This window comes from Pinus tabuliformis, chromosome 2_1, assembly GCF_031772625.1.
Source record: "Pinus tabuliformis cultivar Carrire ecotype Pingquan chromosome 2_1, CPIR1, whole genome shotgun sequence".
NCBI classification, from domain to species: Eukaryota; Viridiplantae; Streptophyta; class Pinopsida; order Pinales; family Pinaceae; genus Pinus; species Pinus tabuliformis.
In genome coordinates, this window is record NC_142299.1 from 105,741,963 (window position 1) to 105,762,149 (window position 20,187).

The 20,187-nt window shown below is 34.4% G+C and overlaps 1 non-coding gene across 1 annotated transcript; it reads right to left on the minus strand.

The window, feature by feature from the left end:
• Nucleotides 1-232: 232 nt before the first annotated feature.
• On the minus strand, nucleotides 233-359 carry LOC149199008 (U6atac minor spliceosomal RNA). Its single transcript, XR_016254074.1, has one exon. It is a non-coding gene; the product is annotated as a U6atac minor spliceosomal RNA (small nuclear RNA).
• Nucleotides 360-20,187: the final 19,828 nt, after the last annotated feature.

Sequence of the window (20,187 nt, forward strand, 5' to 3'; positions counted from 1 at the left end):
CTATTTTATTAATACTTATAACTTATTCTCAACCCCTCAAAACTTTATTGTGATCTAATATTATCTCTTAACAACTATTTTTATTAAGTACTTATTCTTATCCCAACTTATTAATTTGCTTAACTATATATTACAATTTATAACTAATTTAGAATATTAAATAATTTATAACTACATTTATTAAATAATTCATTTTTAACTTCTTAGTATTTCTAGTTTTTTTCCAGCACGCAAAAACTTGTGGTAAGATCCACCCCGGCGAGGGGATGGAGAGCCTTAACCGCGTGTGATAAGAAAGTCTGAAGACTGTTCAGTCCTTGTCGAGGGAGATGTCAACCATCTCTCCTTTCTACGAACACTACTTACTATTTCTACGAACACTACTTAGTATTTCTAGTTACATGTTTAACTAATCTCCAACGACTAGTTTTCATAGGGTGACCCTGGGCAATAATGCATTCTTCCTATTTATTCATGAAACTTTAATGATTTTATGATCTTTTCATGTTGTTCTCCCATCCTCATAGATGCTATTTTATTTACGGTCTGATATATTAGAATTCACTAGATTCCATCTCCAGCTTACCAGAAAAGTGCATATTACACTGAAACGAAATGTGAAATATTTGGAAATTGCAGTAACAAAATCCTGCATTTCTTATTGAATTCAAAAGGGTTATACAGAGTTCAATGTGTATGACAAACATCCGCATTTACTTATAGCCTGTGAAAATGCTCACAGATTGCACTGAAATTAGCGATGTTTGGAAATTGCAGCCACAAATGTAATAAAATCCTGCATTTCTGAATAAATTCAGGAGGACTATACAGAGTTAAATGTGCATGAAGAATATCTGCATCTAGGTAGAGTCTATGAAAATGCTTGCGACTTTGAAAGTGGGAACCAATTTTACAGTAACACTCTCCGCTTGATGTGCATTAAGAGGTCGATTGCTTAACATGCCATTCATTCCCAATCTCAAACAACACCTCCTCGCTCTTTTCAGCTCAAAATCATGTTTATTGTTGTGGCACCTTTGCTGCTTTGGGGGAGGAGGCATGTGAGTGAATGTGCCCACGTATAATTCTTCTTCTTCATCATTATCCTCTTCTTGCCCTAATATGATATACACGTGGAAGCACAAGGGCTTTTCATTTGTTACCTTTATTCTTTCTAATACCAACTGCTCTTCCTCATCTTTCATCCGCTTCAATGGCGCCGGTCTTCTTACGCGAGCTGTAACGACTTCTTGAGGACGAGGGACTGCATCTACGCCTGAAAGCTCATCTGGGCTCCTACTGTTTGGGGGCTTTAATAACTCGGGTGATCTGAGCCAGCAGAAGACGTCGTTTAATTCTGGACTGCCGTGTGGCGAATTCTTGAATTTTTCGGCTTCGTGCACAGCGTTTGCGAGCTTATGATAATTGGTGAAATCGGTGAAATCGGGAGGAGCCGGCATAGCCGCCATCATTTGTTGGGGTCTGAGGGGCAATGATGTGGATGCAAGGAGCAGTTGTCGACGGTACATACATCCTTGCGGCATTCGTTTCTCAGGAGAACAGTGACAACGGATACAGCTACTATTCCTTTTCCATGAACGCCTTCTACTCTTCTTGTTGCTGCCTCTGAAATTGGGATTGGGCGAGGTTGGTAAGACTGGAGTCTGATTTTTTGTATTTGCTTTTGTGTTTGGAGGCCATGCGATGAGGCCTGCTGATTTTGTAGAGGCCTTTAAAGAAGGAATCAAATCATGGTGGCAATGGCGATGATAGAGTAGTTGAGTTGGGCCAAAGCCTTGTGACTATAAGAAAATAATGGAGGAGTGCAGAGCGAGGAAGGTAAGTTGGGGGAACCAAAACTTTCTGATTGTAAGAAAGGGAGGAGGGCCGCGGGAGGTCGTGAGATACTGATAGTGAGGGACACCCCAAGCTTTGTTATAAGAAAGCTTGGGAGGAGGAGAGGCGTAGGCTTCACGGTCACGCAGGAGAGCCATGTTTGACGTTTCTCGGTGCTGTATTAGACGGCTGTAAACATTTTGGCAATTTCTGTTCCTCCCGCCAGCTAATAAACGCGCGTTTTAAATATAAATTGGTGCGTTCGCCGAAGTCCAGCTTGTCGCACGGTGGCGGTGGTATCGGAGAGAATAAACTTCCAAAGTGTGAGTACACCCGTTAGCCTCTGTTTTGCTGTCGCTACGAGTCAGCGACGTGGTGAGCGTTTGTGTGGAGAATTGAAAGGTAACCCTAGCGGTTCTCTTTCAAAAGTTGTCAAATCAGACGCTGGCAATTTGTTTGCGTATCCAATCAGGCAGCGGACATTTGTATCGACAAGAACCGCTCATGAATTCTTGGACCAAATTGAATTACGAAGAGCTGTATTCAGAGTCATACATCTCTAATTTGTTCCCATTTCCATGATTTTCAACGTTTTACAACCAGCGAGGGCCCACGTAAATTTGGGTTCACTTTTTCTTTATGGTTGCGATATTTATGCAGAGAGGGAACATCTGAGGTTGGGATACTTATTCATAGATGGACTTTTGATGACGTTAGAAGATATTAATTTTTTAAGGGGTTAATTTCCCTAAATGTTATTGGGAAGTGAGGAATCTTTGGTTATTAGTTACTATTAGTTCCCTATGATAGGGAACTAATTTTTTAAGGGGTTAATTTCCCTAAATGTTATTGGGAAGTGAGGAATCTTTGGTTATTAGTTATTATTAGTTCCTTATCATAGGGAACTAAAGGAGAGTAATTTTTTCTTAGCTTACTCTAATTTATAAATGAAATAACTTTTTTTATTGGAATTTTCATAAAATTTTTATTAAGAATGTAAATTTTTAAGTAAGAATGTAAATTTTTATTGTTTAAAATATATTTTTAAATGTATAATAAATTCAGTACTTTAAAAAGTTTGAAGACACTAAAATTTTACAAATTAAACAATTTAAATTCAAGTTTTAAAAATTTATGTCTGATTTTTTTGTTAAAATTAAACAGAAATCTATTTCATCTGTAAATTAGTCTAAGCCATTTTCTTTTATTCAATATGATTATGAATTTTTTTTTTAATTAAAATTAGTTTTAAGTTTTATTTAAAATTTAAAAATAGGTTAGTTTTTATTATTTTTGTATCATCTAAATCATGTAATTTTCTTATATAAAGTTAAATACTATTTTAATATACAATTTAAAGTTTTACCCTAAATATTTATTTTTAAATGTTAACTCTTTTTTTAATGAATATTAATGTTTTAACTATATCTCTCTCTCTCTATATATACATGAATAATTGGTATTAATTTCCGTTGGAAGGGTATATATTCATCTAACCCTTCATGGATGAATGGTTAAAAATAATTGTACTTCAATTGAAATTGTAAAGTAAATAAACCCTTCATTAAAAATGCATAAATAAAGTAGTGCCAATATAAACCTCTACATCTTGCAAAAATTAGATCATGGTTACATAGAAATACTCTAAAGTTTCAATAAAGCTAATAAATAAGGAAAGGTTTTTCTCAAATTTTATTTAAAAAACAACTAAGAAAATGTTTCTTTCATTCATTAGATGATCATAAAAAATAGTTGAACTTCATTGAAAATTTCATTCTATTTTCCCAATGGCAAAGGCTTTCTACTTTCATTTGTTTCCATACATCATAAATATCATTCGAATCTACCTCATTTATAGCATGAGGTGCACTAAGAGAGAGTAACTTCAACATGTATAATGTCTCCAACGAAAGTCTTGATCTCTCATTCCTTTTAACCCTATTTAATTTTGAGAAGCCTCTTTCACACATTGTTGTGCTTGTTGGAATAACCAGAATTGCTTGTCATAATTGCATTAAATATGGAAAGCCTTCAAACCATTAAGTTTCATCTCCACATAGATCCCATGCTCCAAATGTATAAATTTGATAGAAATTGCATCTGCTTAAGGTTTCAACCTGAAAACAAGAGACACAATTCTACTTTACAGAGCCGCGGAATGGAAAGCACAATATAGAACAACATGCAATAAGAAAAACGACAAATACACAATGATTTTCTGGGAACCCAACTAGAAAAAAACCCCTAAAGCCTTTTTTCATTAATCAGTTGAATAGAGAAACTATTGCAATTGCTTTCTCGAGCTCTGAGCACAACCTGCAAAAGAATAATTGTTCTCCTACTGACTGAGGACCTCTAGCCAACACTTAGCCACATTATGCCTCCATTAGCCTCTTATTTCCTTGTGAAATCCTTAAGGAAATTAACTCCTAGAATATAGGAATTTCCGCCTATTTTCTTGCACAATTTCCAAGGATGGATCTCCCTACTCATGCAACACCTATACACTCAAACTAGTATACAACTCATGGTACACTGCCTTGTCATATACACTTAGCTGAGGAATTTAAATTCCTTGCATGCACTAGCTATTTTAGGGTGAATGATCAATTATCTAACAGATCTCTGAGTTAGACTGTTATCCCACTGCACAACTGACCTTCAATTGACTCGAACAATAGTTAGAGGTTAGTTAACTTAAAACAATTGAAAATAACTGAATTAGACTGCTAAAATTTAGCAATCACACATGCATAACTATACTCCAAGCCCACTAACTCAAATTTACTGAGTTGACTAAGTGACAAGAGCCATGTCACACTAGTTAAATTCCTCCAAGTTATCCTACTGATGTGGAAATTCGATTTACTCAATTTGTCTAAGGCTAAAGTCAGATTGAGATTTTCTTGCTACATTTTTTTCAACACTCCCTCTTAGCAAGAAAGGGATTTTGTACCACCCCTATCCAACACCTATGGAATGTATTGTACCACTACCTCTCACTGTTATTTTTGCTGCTGAGAAGCACAAGAAAAACATTGAATCAACTTTGTTTGCAAAAGTTTATTTGGAAAATTGTGTTGTTGTTGACTCTACTACTGAGCTTCCTACTCTATTGTCAACTCTTCTTTGCACTTCTCGGTATCTACCTGACACTGATCCTCTTGCTATTGAATATTGTGAACCCTTATAGCAAGATAATGATCCATGAGGAGAACACCTTAAATTTTTACAATTCTATGACTAAGGATCTACATCGCCCCACCTCAATCATGGAGGTATAGCTGCATGCATGGAAAAATATACCTCTTGTTTGTATAGGTTTATCACTCTAATTCCAATCTACTTCACTTTCCCGATATCTACATGTTTGAAGAAGACTTTTCCCTTACTGAAAATAACATCATAGCATCTATCCTCCAAAATTTCTACAAAGATCAAGTTCTTCTTCATCCTAGGTACAAACATAACATATTTGAGGTGAAGATGAGAGCCAGACTCCCTCTTAAAGGTTATAGTACCAATTCCTATAGAACTGTACCTAATGTCATCCGCCAATTCAATATGCATATGGTACATCTGATCTTACTTAGATCCTTCTTCTTTCCATTATTTTGGTTGGACTCAACCCCACCTTGGCAATTATTTCCCTTTTCCTTCCTTCCTTTTCTAACTAGAGCAAATTCCTCTTCCTCTTCTTTGAATTTTACTTCATCTCTAGTATTTCTCTTGAATTATTCTTGAACCAAATAAGACCAAAACCTTTCCCAATTCGTTAATTTTTCCCTTCCATTCATAGATTCCTGGTAATTGTGCCAGGATTTTGGAAGAGCTAAAATACCTAGGCTCACAATGTCATTTGCTGGCACATTCACCCCAACCCGTGCAAGCACATCCTAAACTTGTGTAAACCTGGAGAGATACTACAAAATAGTGTCATTTTTCTGCATCCTCATGTTTCAAAATTTGTCTTTCAGGGCCAGTTTTCTATGGTCACTGTTTTTTTTCGAATAGCTCAGTCAGTACCTTCCACATAGAAAATGGTGTCTCTTTTCCATGGAGATTTGAGACCACATGGTCTCTCACACCTTTTAGGATGATCCTCCTGACTCTAGCAACATCCTTTTTCCATTAGGCTAATTGTTGTGCATGAGACTACTGTGGTTTTACAATGTTAGTTTTAACATATTCTAACACACTATTATCATCAAGCACTGCTTCCATGAGGTCCTTTCAGGATGTGAAATTCGAGCTTCCCTCCATGGCATACTCTAATCCAGTTCGTTGAAAGTCATTCTCAGAAATCTGAAGAAAAATTGTTGCATTGAACTTGCGACGTCAAAATTCCTGAGGAAAAGTTTGAAATAATGGTTCTAATGTGATTTCAGGGATCTGATACCGTGTAGAAATTTCATATAAATTAAAACTCAAGATTTCAACCTAAAAACAAGAGACACCATTCTAGTCTAATAATCCGCGGAATGAAAATCACAATTTATAATAACATGCATCGACATGAAACAAAAAAATCACAAATACACGGTGATTTCTAGGGGAACCCAATTGGGAAAAATCATTCAAGTCTTTTTCCATTAATCAGTGGGATAGAGAAACTATTACAATTTCTTGCTCTAGCTCTGAGCATAACCTGCAATTGAATAATTTTTCCCCTATTGACTAAGAACCTTTGGCCAACACTTAAACACTTTATGCCTCCATCAACCTCCTATTTCCTTGCGCAATCCTTCAGGAAATTGCCTCCTAAAAGATAGGAATTTCCTCCTATTTTCTTGTGCAATTCCCAAGGATGGATCTCCTTACTCATGCAACACCTGTACACTCAAACTAGTATACAACTCGTGTTACACTGCCTTGTCATCTACACTCTAGATGAGGAATTCAAATTCCTTACATGCACTATATATATTGGGATGATTGATCAATTAACTAATAGATCTCTGAGTTAAATTGTTTTCCCATAACAAAACTGAACTTCAACTGACTTCAACAATAGTTAGAGGTCAGCTAACTAAACACAACTGAAAATAAGTGAGTTATATTGCTAAAATTTAGCAATCACACATGTATACCTTAACTCCAAGAACTCTAACTCGAATCTACTGAGCTAACTAAGTGAAGAGAGCCATGTGACATTAGTTAACTGCCTCCAAGTTCTCCTGCTGATGTGGAAATTTGATTTACTCAATTTGACTAAGGATAAAGTCAAATTGGGCCTTTCTTGCTACATTTTTTCAACACAAAACATATGTTTTTTAGGTATAATTTAGGAATAATACAAATAAATTAATTTAATTCACCCAAATATCTAGCAGTATCCACAATAGGTGATTCCCCAACACGAAATTTTTCACATCAACACTTTAAGCATCTTTTAGTTTGAGAGTGTCTATCATTCAACTGTTCATAATAATGTCGAGGATTCAAAAAATTAGAAAAAATAAATATAGGTAAATCTGTGAACCTCTTATCTATATATTCAATCACCTTCATAACAAAACATTTTCCCAAAAGAATAAAATCATCTACTATCATTGATGTTTCTATCTTCGACAAACTTTGAAAGCTCAATGGATGTAAATGTACCATACATGTGTTATCGACAAAATCAAGGGTTTCCCCTTGTGCTTTAATTAGAAAAGAGGATATGTGGATTGCACCTACCCCAAAACTGCTTCCTAAAAATCATTTGTGAAGCATGCTGATAGAAATATATAGAGTAGTGGAAACATGATCCTTTTGAAACTCCCGATTCAACTTATTTAATTCAATTAGCACATCTGCAAGTAGATGGATGAAAAATTGCACTTGAAATATTGTTCCCAACCCATACATTTTTTTCTCCCCTAAATCGTAATATTTTAACAAAGTAGACATGAGTTTAGCATGTCTTTCCATGATATTACCTCTAGAAATCCATCTAATTTGATAAAATTTTAAGACCTATAGCATAGTGACTTGAAATGATTCCATTAGATCTTTCAATTCTCCATGTCGTTTTTTTTATTTCCCAAGTCATGAATAAACGTTTTTTCCAAATTTGTAAATATATTGCAACTTTGGAAAATGAGATGAAAAACCATTTGCAGCTAATGCTTCTTTATACCCATCATGGAAGATGGACCATCTGAGTGAAAACCAACTAACTTATTAATTAGGCCTCTATTTTCTTCAATTTCCTCCTCACATGCAACCTGTGACCTTTCACCTTCCTTTTCTCCTATTTTCCTTTATTTCATAAATAAAATGTCAATTAATGCCCCTTGCCTTTTCAAATCATTTTCTATTGCCTTTGCCAATTTCCCCTTAGTCATAATAAACCAAATGAATACCCACTAGGATGTTTTTCCCAACATTCAACTTGGAATACATGTCCAATGACCTTGGTCTTATTTTTCCTTTATTAACTTTATTACATGAACTTTTAACCCGGGGCTATTACATTTCATGTGTCACTCTTCATTATAGAGTTATATTCTTCATTCATTGCATCTCTTAATTCTTTATATTCTTTAGCTTCTTCATAACTTGAGGGTCTTACAACATTAATTACATGATACATCAATGCATAATCTTTATACCTTATAGGTTTATGAATTTGATGTGAGACCTTCTTGGAGTTTTCCTACTTTTTTATTATTCTCCTCTTCTGGGAATGTCATTATTGCTTAAATTTTATTTCTCTTGAACATGTATCTATTCATCAGTATCATGCCACACACAAGTATTATTCATTTTATCAACTTCATCTGCATTTTCATGAAACACCACATCCCTACTTGCAAGTAATATATGTGAACTCGGATCAAACAACTTGTATGCATTTTTATCATCACAACAACTAATAAATGTGTACTTAATTGAATTTGCATCAAGTTTTCTTCTTTCATCTTCTTGAATACGAGAAAATGCTTGCATCCAAAAAATCTTAAATGACTCATTTTTGGTTTACATCCGTAAAATTATTCAAAAGGTGTTTTATGATCTAAACTTTTGGTTGGACTCCTATTTTTCAAATAAACATTAGTATTAATGGCTGCATCCCAAAAAAATTAGAGACATTTTACCTTGAAGCATATTACTTGCACATCCTACCAGGGTTATGCTTTACCTCTCAGTAACTCCATTTTGTTGATGGGTATGTGGCACTAGAAATTCTTGTATAATCCTATTTCTTTTACAATATTGATTAAATAATCTTGATTCATATTCTCCCCGCTGATCAGATCTAAAAATTTTAATGCATTTGGCAGTTCGTTTTCCCACCATATGTTTGAATTCTTTAAAGTACTCAAAATAATCATCTTATTTTTGTTCATGATAGACATAGGTATACATGGATCTATTGGAATAAAATAAGAAGTAGACAAGAAGAAGATAGAACAAACCACGCAATCTCACAATATGTGAGATCACTCTCTATTACTAAAATGCTTGATCAAACAATACATATATAGATACTCTTAGACAAATCTTAGACATTCTAGATCCTAAGAAATTGGAGCTAATAGACTAAAAAATATAAAATAGCATAGACAAAAAAGAAACCAACTCATAGCACTAACTAAGAAGTAAACCTACTCAAAAACCTACGAGTACAACTGATCACGGACAACTCATCAACCAAACAACTTAGAATTCTAGAACACCCTATTTCTACATTATTCTAACACCCCCCCTTAATGGAGAAATGGATTTTGCACACTGCCTAATTGTTGTCTACATATTTCAAAGTTCATCGTTCGAAGAGGCTTGGAAAATATGTTAGCTACATTTTCACTTGTAGTACAATAGACTAAGTCAATATCCTATGACTATATCATTTCCCTTACAAAATGGTGCTCGACTTTTATATGTTTTGTTCTAGCATGAAAAATTGGATTATTTTCCAACTTAACAGAAATCTGGTCGTCAAATTGATGCTGATTGGACCTCTTTGTTTCTTTCCAACATCTTCAACAACCCTCCTTAACCAAACAAATTCATAAGATGCATTGGTTAAGGCTTTGTATCCAGCTTGTAGTGGATGAAGAAGAAACAATTGGTTCTTTATTTCTTCTCCATGATATGATCCTTGATACTATATTGAATGCACATCCAGAAGTTGATTTTTTGTCATCAAGATTTATAACACAACTTAAATAAGAAAAACCTTCCAACTCAACATCATATTTATCAGTATACATAATACTATGATTAAGTGTTCCTTTCAGATATTGAAGGATGTTCTTTGGTGCCTTCCAATGGCTTTCACATGACTTAGCCATGAACTAACTAAGGATAATGACAAAATATGTTATATATGGCCTGGTAGTTGTGAGAATGTTCAAACTTCCCACCCGTTGAGGATACAAAGTTCCATTCACCTCTTCACTTCCATCATCACTATCTAATCTAGCATTTTGTTTTAAAGGAGTAGGCACAACCTTATGCTCAATCATATTGAACATTTTAAGGATTTCCCTGTACATTTTCTTTGCATGATAAATGTCTTACTAGATTCCATCCAAACTTCAAGACCTAAACAATAATGCAATTCACCAAGATCATTCATCTCAAATACCTATGATAATTGACATTTAATTTCTTGAATCAACCTGGATGAACTTCATATTATGATAAGATCATCAACATATAAATATATCAAATGAATATCCCTTTCATCATCTTTCTTGTTGTCTAGGTTAGGATTGCTTCTCACAAAAGCTTTCTCATAAACGAAATGATCAATTTTCACATACCAATATCTTGGTGCTTGTTTCAAACCATATAAAACTTCCTTAACATGCAAACAAGATGCCCCCGTCCCTTATTTACAAACTCTTCAGGTTGAACGAAATAAACTTCTTCTTTTAACTCACCATTCAAAAAAGTAGATTTGACATCTAACTTATGCATTTTCCATTTATGTTTTGCAACTAATGTAATCACAATTATAATTATGTTTAACTTAGGTACAGGTGCATAAGTATATTCATAATCAATTCCCTCTTTTTGTGAATAGAGTTTTACAACCAATATAGCTTTATACTTATCAATATTGCCATCAACATTAATCTTGGATTTTTACAACCATTTGCATAATATGAAAAAAATATTTTTGGGATTTTTTTTAATTCCCATATGTCATTCTTCATTATATAGTTATATTCTTCATTCACTGCATCTCTCCATCCTTTGTATTCTTTAACTTCTTCACAATTTGAAGGTTCTACAACATTCATTACAAGAGACATTAATGCATTTATACCTTATAGTTTCCTAAATTTGACGTGATGACCTTCTTAGAGTTATACTTCTTTCATCTTCTTCTCCTCTTCTCCTCTTCTTGGACTGTCATGAATGTTTGATGCTTCTTTCTCTTCAACTTGTACATATTCCTATGCCTGTTCATGTTCTTGTTCAACACTTGTATCTATTTTTACATAATCATCAGTATAATGCCATACACCGATATTATTCATTTTATCACCTTCATCTGCATTAGCATGAAACACCACATCCCTACTTGCAAGCAATCTATGTAAGTTTGATATGAAACAACGTGTATGTTTTTTTATTATCGCAACTTTTATTGAGTGTTTACCATGTTTGTTCTTTGCAATATTTTGTTACAACCATGAACTAGAGGTGTTGGTAAGTATCAGGAGATTATGTCATTGTCACGAGGACGATAATAGAGATATGATTTGAAGGAGCATAACAAAACACATAAAGTCATCATGACTTGCGTGATCATGTTAACAGTGATCGAACAATGTTGCAACATGTCGGAAGTGCATCATTATCTTTTCCCATGATACATAAGATATCCAAGGACAATTCTGATTGAGGGCTAGTGGTAGAACCCCACCAGATCAGTGAATCTATAGAATATTCAAATGATTTGGGTTGTTGTAGCACTATGGCAGGCAATGAAAAGAAAAATGTTGTGCGTTTAATTTAATGATTTTGTTTGATGTGAATTTTATATATTTAAAAGAAATATTATTATATCTATGTGTTAAAAGAAGGTTTTAGATTTATATTTGATAATGGGTTAAAGGAGTTAAAAAAATAAGTTTTATTTGTGAACTAGTGAGAAATCAGTTTGTGCAGAAATTTTTATGATGTGGTACAAGTATTTTTTATATTTGGTGTTTGGATCTAAAATTATTTGGTATTGGTGATTTGGTATTTATTTGAGATCTGCTGCATTTTATTAATTGAATACAATTTAAAAAAATACCAAATCCTCTAGTTGATACATATTTGAATGAATCCGTTAAGATTTATGGTAAAAATCATTTTAACTATAAATTTGAGTTGTTAATAGTATTGGAAGGATATCGTATATGTTCAACTATAAGTGGGGATGAGCCCAAACCCACTATTGCTACTCCTCTTTCAGATTGGGAGAAACTGGAACTGAAAGAGAAGGTGTTGTTGCTTATGTCCATAAAGGAAAATATAATTCCTCACATCGGAGATTGAAAGACATCAAAATAAATGTTGGATGTGCTCAAGGGTTTGTATGAAACAAAAAATACAAATTAGATCTTAGTTTTGAAGACTAAACTTTTATTTATAAGAATGGAAGAAATTGAAAATATAAGCAATTTCATTTCCTGTGTCAAAGATCTAAGTTATAATTTAGGAGATATTCGTGAAAAGGTGTGGAGTGCTGACTTGGTCACCATCACATTAAGCGAATTAGTGTAATCTTATCAAACTTTTGTTTCAAGTTCTTCATCTAAACAAAAGCCCCCTATGTTTGATGAATTGATAAGAATTTTTCTGCAAGAGGAAGACATGATAAAGACTTTTAATTTGGGCTCTAATAGTTTAGATTTGGTGTTGGTAGCTAAGGGTAAACAACCATTCAAAGGTAAGACATGGGACAAAAACAAAGAAGGAAACTTAAAAAAAAACAAAAAGGTAGGGCACAATCTGAATTTCCAACTCATGATAAGAGAAATGATGATTGTTATTATTGTGGCAAACCTACACGTCACTCTAAATACTTTTATAAAAAAAAAATAACGAGTATAAACAAGGAAACATAAAGCATATTGGAAAATTTGTGGACAAATACACCTGAATTAGCGATGGATTTAAAAATCTTAGATTGTTTGTTTCTAATGTTGCATTGTTTATGGAGACAGATGATATGAATGCTTGGTTCATCGATTCTGGTATATCACTCCATATGGCTTGTATAAGGTTTCGTTTGATGAATATTATGAGAACATTGATGGAACATATGTTTATCTAGGAGATAACAAATCACTTAGAGTTCAAGGTTATGGAGTAATAAGTGTGAATTTGCCTAATGGACAAGAGAGACAAATCCATAATGTGATGTATGTTCTCGGTATAAAAAATAACTTAATTTATGCTTCTACTATTGATGATCAGTATTTAAAGGTGAACTATATTAAATCACAGTGTGCTGTTAAAGACATCCAAGAATGCTACAAGGTTATTGCCACATGTACCAGAGTTGGAGGATTGTATAATTTGGATGTGACCAGGACAAGTCATCAAGTGTTGGCATCTACAACAATGCTCCCAAAAGCAATCTGAGTAATTGAATATAATCAAATAAATATAATTTATTAATATATTAAATAAATATATTAAATAAATATATAAAAATATATTAAATAAATATAATATAATTAAATATAATTAAATTAATAGAATTAATTAATATAAATGTATTAAATAAATAAATATAATTAAATACATTAAATAAATATGATCAATTAATATATTAAAAATAAATATAATTAAACATAATAATTTTATTAATATATGAATTTATATATATTAAATTAGTAATTATATTTTATTAATAAAATCAATTTAAGTTATTTAGAAAATAATTGATGATTATTAATTTAATTTCATATTGATTTATATATTAGTGATTTTATTAATTTATAATTGAAATTATCACTATATTTATCTATTTTAATTACTAAGTATTTTTACTTTCCAATATAATAAGATTAGAACTAATATATTAATGAATAAAATTTATTATTTGGTTAAGCTATTAATATAATTTAGTTATTATTATTATTATAGTTTTATTCATATTACTTTAATTATTAATTTATAATTATTATTATAATATTTAATTATTATTTAGTAATTATTAATTACTTATTATATAATAATTTATTATTATCATATTAACATTATATTAATTAGTGTATAAGTTATTATTATAGTAAATTATTTTATTTTAATTGATATTTATTAATAATATTTAAAATGAAATAAAAAAATATTAATAACAAATATTACATTAAATTTAGGGTTCTAGCCGACTGTTTGTTCTTCCATTTGAATTTTCTTCCTCCTTAGTATTTATTCCTCCTGTTCGCTCTTCTTTTTATCATCATTCTTCTACCCTGATGATGGATCCCACTTGGGATTTGAAACGTTGGTATGAAAATAATTCTACTGTGGATTCTCCGATCAATTCAAAAGATAAAAACCACAGATCTCTCAAATCCAAAATCTACAACAATGTCAATAGAAGAGCTATGGCATCAAAGGTATGGTAATTTAAATCAAAATGATTTAATTTTACTTCAAAAGAAAACAATGGTTGCAAGCCTTCTCGTTGTGAAGAATGATCATGTTGAATGCGAAGCATGTGCACTTGGCAAGCAACATAGAGAAGAATTTCCTGGACATAAGAGAAAAGGCAGAGGGAAATACTTGAATTGATTCATACTAATGATTGTGGACCTATGCAAACTACATTTCTTGCTGGAACATTGTATTTCCCTATTTGTGTTAATGATAGATCTAGGTATACATGTTTCTATTTCATAAGAAAGAAGAGTGATGTTTTTGAGTGCTTTAAAGAATTCAAAAATATGGTGGAAAAATACTATAAAATGCATCAATGTTCTCATATCTAATCGAGGGAAGAATATAAATCAAGAGAATTTAATCAATATTGTAAAAGAAATGGGATTCTACAACAAATTACAGTACCACATACACCTCAACAAAAAGGAGTTGTTGAGAGGAAAAAAAATAACACTAGTAGTTGGGAATGTCGTATGCTTCAAGGTAAAAATGTCTCTCATGGTTTTTGGGCTGAAGCTATTGATACTATTGTTTGTTTGAAAAATAGGAGTCCAACCTAAACTTTAGATCTTAAAACACATTTTGAAGCATTTTATGGGTATAAACCAAAAGTGATTCATCTAAGAGTTTTTGGATGCAAGTCATTTGTTCATATCCCAAAAAATGAAAGAAGAAAACTTGATGCAATTTCAATTAAGTGCACATTTATTGGTTACCGTGGTGATGAAAAAACATACAAGTTGTTTGATCGTAGTTCACATAGATTGCTTGCAAGTAGGGATTTGGTGTTGCATGAGAATGGAAATGAAGGAGATAAAAGGAATAATGCTACCACATGGCATACTAATGATTATGTCAAAATAGATTAAACATTTGAATAGGAACATGAACAAGCACATGAACAAGTACAAGTTTAAGAGAAAGAAACATTAGTCAGTCATGACACTCCAAGAAGAGGAGAAGAATATGAAAGAAAGAAAACTCCAAGAAGGTCATCACATTAAATTTAGGCACCCATAAGGTATAAATATTATGCATTGATGTCTCATGTAATGAATGTTGTAGAAGCTTCAGGCTATGAAGAATCTAAAGAATATAAAGAATGTAAAGATGCAATGAACGAAGAATATGACTCTTTAATGAAGAATGACACATGGGAATTAACATAATTACCTAAAATTAAAGTTCTAATAATATGTAAATGGTTGTACAAATGTAAGTTTAACGTTGATGGTAATATTGATAAGTATAAAGTATAAAGCTAGATTTGTTGTAAAGGGATATTCACAAAAACAGGGAATTGATTATAAAGATACTTTTGCACTTATAGTTAAGTTGAGCACAATTAGAATCATGATTGCATTATCTACAAAACATAATTGGAAAATGCGTCAATTAGATGTGATGCAGGAGCATAGACTCGGAAAAATACCTTGTATTTATTAAAACTAAGGGGTCTCATGTTTTTGAGAAATTATTAATTTTATGTAAATATTTATGAGATTTTGAGAGGATTTGTAAGTGTTTCCAAACAACTGAAAACATGAGAGGAATTAGCCTTGAGATAATTAAGAATTAATGATGGAGCCTAAGTTAGATTTAGTTTCAAGATTTTAGGGATAAAATCTAGATTGTAGGGGTGTTGAGATATTTGAGGACTTTGTTGAGTGATTAAAGGGATTTGAACCTAAATTGGTTTAATTCAATTTGTATAAATTTATGAGCCTCAAAGGCAAATTGGGGTAGATAGGATAGAATAGAGAGGAGAAAGTGAAGCTTGGACAGCCAAAGCTTGAAAGCCTCCGGGCAATTGTAAGGCCGTTAATGTTGAATATCCGGCAAAGGCAAAGTCTGTAAGTATTTTTATTATTAATGTGAAAAGTGTTCTCAGAGTTGTGTGGTTCGATTTCTAGAGTGGTGTATATTTTCTGTAACTGAGTTTAAATTGAGAATGCACATTTTATATAATCTGGTGGTGAAATCGTTGTTTGAGTTTAATGCCATGAAATGAGTCAAATTTTACAGAGTAATGGAAAATCGTTCTGAATAATCGATGCTGGAATAGTTGATAGTGGGGAGCAAATATCCTTCAGTTAGAATTTGACATTGGATGCATGTGTATAGTGTTTGTAAATTCTTACACTACAGTGAAATTGGAGCTGTAGAGCTATAACTAGGGTCTCTCACACCACTAATTATCCCACATTAATAAGTCAATCCGGGAACGTTTTGTTATTGCAAGGAGTAGCTCAATCCGAGGCTATTTGTCCGAGTAATGCTCGGTAGTATAGTGTTCTAATGATTTGAAAGGAAACAGATGCTAAGCTGTAACTAAACTAACCCAAAAGATAGAATCACACAAGGCGGTTGATCAGTCAAGGGTACGGAAGCAATAATCCATCCCTTTAGAAACTGATAAAGAAAGGAAATCAGAGCATGGACTTATAGGGCTAAGCAGCGTCTTGCTGAGGCTCACTACAGCCTTAGGCCTGCTCTCACACTAAGAACAACAAAGGCAGGTAAATCAAACAGCGGAAAGTAAAATGGAACAGCAGTCTGGAAATGGAACAACAGTAATGAAATGGAACAGCAGTAATGAAATGGAACAACAATCCTAAACCGTATGTACACGTTCTATAATACTATAGCAATCTCAGAGTAATGGATGGTATGACTATGTTTCTGAACGAAGTAATATTGCTTTCAAGTCTTACAAATACTATTTCACATGGATCTAATAACAATAACATTCATACCAACATTCCGCTACAGAAATAGCTGAGAGATGCAATTCGAATAGATCCACTTATACAATGCAGAGACATGAGATAAAGAACTCATTCAGATATCAATTATAATGAAGCATAGTATATCACATAAAAGATGTATCAGATTACTTAAATAATGGAAATAAACAAACCACACACAAATCACAGTATAATAATACAAAAGCAAGTGTCCTTCGGAGCCGGGCCCTTGGCTGCCAATGGAACACTGCCTTAAGTTACTCCAGATGCAGAGACGAAATGAACACCAAGTCTTCTATATTAATCGCATCAACAAAAGTATAACAAAGTCAGGTCTCAGCGAGACTTAATGATCACAGTTGGTTCTGAAACTTAGAATTACAAAAAACAGTCCTTCCCCCCGCTCAATGGCGTGGTGCCTTTATATAACAGAAATGACGGAGGTATCTAGATAATCAAAAGATAAGTCAAAGCAACGATCCCTCAGGATCAAAGATCCTGAGGGATTCGCTAATCGTTCAATTCTTCTCTTTCCCTTCTTGCGTTCTCCGACTCAGTATCCTGCATTCTTTCTCTGGGCTATTCAGCTCTAATTTTACTTGATCTTGTCCGCATTCGGTTCCCCGTTGGAGGGACAGTAGTTATTTTCCTTTTGCTTCTTGCTTTCAATCGCCGATCCTTTGTTCCCATGTCTTCCTACATAGAAAACGTCAATTATTAGCACTTGAGCTTCCTTTATCTATTGTTGCACATTTTATCAAAACCTTTATCTTCTTTGAACTCATAATGCAGAAAAGGTTAGAATTATTATTGAAAAACCACTAGATTGCTTGTCAAAAGCATACCTTCCAAGTGCTCCACACACCCCCCTGCTTACCCTGTTTCATGGCCTCATGAAAACGTTATAGTTGACATGCAAGGCGGTGAGAGAATAGGTTGGAGAGGGGATCTCGCGAGGAGGCCGGCAACCATGATGAGCAACTAGATGGTCAAAGAACTGATCTATTTGATCTACAGGAATCTCATATAAGGCCTGATATTCGGGTGCAGGGTGCCAAATAATTGGACTGCGAAATCGATATCCCAACCAGGATGGCCCTGCTCGCAGAATCCGTTCCCCATAGAGACTCAATCGGCTGGCAGCCAGCTCAAAATTCTCATATCTAAAGGGTTCCCTGAGCTGGATATTTGGGTTAGAGGTCCGATATCGAAATTTTGCAGCATAGAGGGCAAGATCTTTAATAGTCAGGAAATATTCCAGACTATTTCGGATCAAGTCTTCATGCATGGGACCTAATATCTCCTTGACACCTGGGATCCTCATCAGACTCCTATGCTCTCTCCATAGCGTCACTGGGTCTCTAGGTTCAGCTCGTACCCATAAATCTAAGCTATTCTCTTGCCTCTGGAAGGTGTTGTAAGCTTTGAGCCACTTCAGCTGATTAACCCCAAATGAGATAAAGGCTTGGAATTGTATATCGCCAACAAAAGGGCCAGGATTTAAATCAGTTTCCTGGTCTAGCACAAGATTGTGCAGGTAAAACTCGCATAATAACCTTTGAACTTTAACTCCATAGTGCTTGCAATAGTCTATAAAATTATTAACAGTGTTGATATGGATAGGTGCTCCTGCCCTAACGGCTTTTATTTTTAATCTCAGATATCGTTCAAGCAAAAATAAAGCATAATTTTTAGCAGGGGCCCTACAAGTCAAAACGTCATTATATAAGGAACACACGGTGTCCATCCGCTTAACAACACTATCTAATCAACGAGTTACCTTAGCAACCTTTTCCTGCTCCTTCTGCCATCCTTCAAAGGCCTGGCTCTCAGACTGACTGATGTCTCGAAGTTGCTGTTGGAGCTCTTCGTATCTTTCCTTGGGGACTGTCTGGTCTCGCAACTGCTCGGCTTCCTGCTGGGCTTCCTTCATCATTTTATGCAAGGTTTTGGTTTTTGGGTCCTTCTTCCACACAGCCGTAGAGGCTGGAAGTTTAACCTGGACCTTCCTATTACGTTGCTTGGAGTTTAGGACCCGAATTATGCCCGAGGGTGGTGCTTCTGTTTGGACTTCTTTGCTTTCTGTTTCCTTCTTAATGCGAATGAAGGGTTGCTGTGGTCTTCCTGCCATCGGAGCCTCTTGTTGTTCCATTGGAATATCCATTCCTTCTTCAAGGCCAGATGGAACAGCAGTCTGTCCCTCCGCGCTATTTGGAACAGCAATTTGTTCCTCCATGTCATTTGGAACAGCACCCTGTTCCTCATTATTATTTGGAACAGCAGACTGTTCCTCAGCAGTAGGTCTCCCGATGGGGTTTCGACCATCAAAACGAATTCTTGTCCTCGGGGTTCTTGCTACCGTGGTCCTCCTCCTTTTCCCTGCAGTCTTTTGTATTCTCAGACTGGCTTTCAACATTCGAATTTGCTGCCGGAGTCTGGCTATAGTGCCCAGCAACCTCTGCTGCTTCTTTCTTAATTTCTCAATTTCCCTTGTCTCGGCAGAGGGTTTGGTTCTCAAGCTTGCTTCTTCTTTATCTGGGATATCTTCCGGCATCCTGGGGACAGATTGTTATCTTCCATTTCATTATCATAACCAGGCAGGTTTTCTTCCCCTGCCTCTTCTGCATGCATTTCCTCGGGTAATTCTTCTTCTGTGGGACCGTCATGGACACCTCCTGTGCTGGAGGCCTGGCCATATTCTCCCATATTGGCCAGAACTGCTGCCAATTCCTCCTCACCTGGAGGGTCTTGCAACGGGCTACCCCCTGGCTGTGCAATTTCTTCTTCCTGATTGCCCTGCTTGGTGGCCTCTTCTCCCTCAGAGTGTTCATCTCCTTGGTTGCTTTGTCCGGTGGCCATTTCTTCCTCAGAGTGCTCATGTCCTTTTTCAATTTCTCCTTCCGGCTGGTCAGTCTCGGCCTCCGATTGCTCAGCATTTCCTTCGGAGGGTCCTCCCTCTGATTCTGGAGGTTCATCCGCAATTTCAATTGGCTGG